The sequence below is a fragment of the Eriocheir sinensis genome, chromosome 15, assembly GCF_024679095.1.
Source record: "Eriocheir sinensis breed Jianghai 21 chromosome 15, ASM2467909v1, whole genome shotgun sequence".
NCBI classification, from domain to species: Eukaryota; Metazoa; Arthropoda; class Malacostraca; order Decapoda; family Varunidae; genus Eriocheir; species Eriocheir sinensis.
In genome coordinates, this window is record NC_066523.1 from 9,953,524 (window position 1) to 9,956,023 (window position 2,500).

Sequence of the window (2,500 nt, forward strand, 5' to 3'; positions counted from 1 at the left end):
TGTGCACTGTTGTGATTTATACTATTCATACAGCCAGGAGTAAATTTTCCATGGTGAATTGCTCTTGATGGGCCGCGAAGGACATAGTAGTGGAGAATTTATAGCGCTTTTTCTCCATCTTCTCTCCTTGCAACGTGTGTGTGTGTGTGTGTGTGTGTGTGTGTGTGTGTGTGTGTGTGTGTGTGTGTGTATGGGGGGGGGGAGGAGGGGGGGGCCATCACGCCATTATTGCAGCCCATGTCTTCTTTGCGCTAATGATTTTTTAAACTATTGAAAACAGCATACCATACCATATCCCTGCTCTTTCATTCTTCTGAGAGGTCACCTGAATGCGGGTTGTCAGAGTCCAGCGGCCACACAAACCCCCTAAAGCGAGGTCATTGATGGGCTCCAAGGGTTTGGGGCTTATCGACTCTGTATGGCTCACGCGCTCTTTACAAACCCAATGACCTTTTTGCAGAAGAGAAGCTCAGTGACCATTGCTTTCTGCATACTAAGCCTGCAGGTGGAGGGCTGAGTAAGATTTAGTCGTGAAACTCTCCTACCACTGCATTGTGTGTGTGGGTGTGGGTGTAGGTGTGGGTGGGTGTAGGTGTAGGTGTGGGTGGGTGTGTGGGTGTGGGTGTGGGTAGGTGGGTAGGTGTGTGAGAGAGAGAGAGAGAGAGAGAGAGAGAGAGAGAGAGAGAGAGAGAGAGAGAGAGAGAGAGAGAGAGAGAGAGAGAGAGAGAGAGAGAGAGATATTTAGTGTATATTGAGGCCAGAGGATGTCCAGTGCAGTATTCGTGGAACCATTAAGAGGTGATTGACCGGGACCGAGAGGCTGCATGAAGATGAGCCTTAATTGAATTTCTGTGTTTGATCATGAAAGAAAGGCATGGAAAACTCTTGTGCTTTGCTTTCATCAACACGCAGGGGCCTGTGGTGAATTGGTGTGGAGAGAGGAAAGCGAGAGTGCATGACCACCGAAAACATTGGCACAGCCCCGCGTCTGCTGCTGCACGAGTGTACTGTTCATGAGGGCATATTGGGCGATCTTTGTCACATAATTCCCTTGGTTACAAACTACTACGTTGCCAGTGATCATTTTTTTTTTCTTTCAATAAAGAGATATTTCAGCCCTGTAAGGTCTACAAAAGACATGTTGCATATTTCATGTTGATGCGCCGTACTTAAATTATGCAAAACATAATTCCTTAGTTGTTGTACTAATTTCCGACACATAATTTACTAAAATACACACTAAAAACACGCCCAACACTCTAGAGTCTAGACCACGAGTTCTTAACCTTTTGATGATCCCAGACCGCCATTGGATTGCTCAGTATGGTCACATACCCCCTTCGCTTGACTGCCGAAATCATCAACATCAGTCCTATTCAATATATAATATATAATAACATTCAGAGATTGAGTCCCATACCCCCAGCATTTGGTTTTCATACCCCCAAGGGGTATGGTTAACAACCCCTGCTCTAGACCTCTCTCCCTGGCATCTAATCCTTCAGCTTATTCTGTCAAACTGTTCTCTCTATTGTGCTCCTCCGATCACAACCTTATTTTCCTAATCTTTCCTATCGCTCCTGTATATATCCTCTAGACCCACCGAGGAGACGGTGCCTCTGGCATTATGCTTCAGGTCGGTGGGACGACCTGAGAATGTACTTTTCCGATTTCCCGTGAAATGATTGATGCTTCCTGTGTGTGCGCCCAGCGCACTACTAATGTGATTGTCTTTGTAATGAAGGCATATATCACTCACGCTTGTTCCCTTGCTGAATAAGAGAGAGAGGCAGCTCATAAAAGATACCTGAGTTTTCGAACTCCTGCTAAACATAATCTTTATATTGATTCCCGGAATCGTGCCAAAGCTATTCTTTGACTCATCATAATTTTGTTCATTAATAGAAAATGCCGAAACCTTATTTTCTCTATTTTATTCCAAAGACCTCTAACACCTAGCCAAAAATGTTCTAATAATTTTACTTCTTCACATTTCCCATCTCTCCTCAGTTCTGATGGCAACCTTGTTGTCACCTCAGTCTCTAAAGCTGAACTCTTCGCTCGAACCTTCCCTGAATATTCCACTCTAGACGATTCAGGGCATATTCTCCTTACTCATCTCCCCCTCTGACTCCACTATGCCTCTCATTAAAATTCTTAAAAAAAAATTTCTATGCCCTCTTTAGTCTAAATCCTGGGAAGGAATATAGACCCGATGGAGTTCCTCTTATTTCTATTACAAACTGTACTTCCATGCTGACACCCTACCTGGTCAAATTCTTTTGTCTCTACCTTTCAACATATATCCTTTTTTCCTGCTGAAAGTACACCTACTGTGCCTATAAGAGAGGTAACCGCTCTAATCCTACATACTACCGCCCTAGAGCTTTGCTTTCATGTCTCTCTGAATCTTGTAAAACAATCCTTAACAAGAAAGTTCTTAAGCTTTTGTAACTAACTCTTGGTTATCCTCTCTTAGCCGTTTCGGTGAATCTTTTGC

General features: G+C 43.9%; 1 protein-coding gene across 6 annotated transcripts in view; it reads left to right on the top strand.

Annotated features, from left to right (window-relative positions):
• LOC126998891 (microtubule-associated protein futsch-like) overlaps window positions 1–2,500 on the top strand; it is a 130,253-nt gene that overhangs the window by 91,918 nt on the left and 35,835 nt on the right. The gene's annotated exons all lie outside the window — the stretch shown is intronic.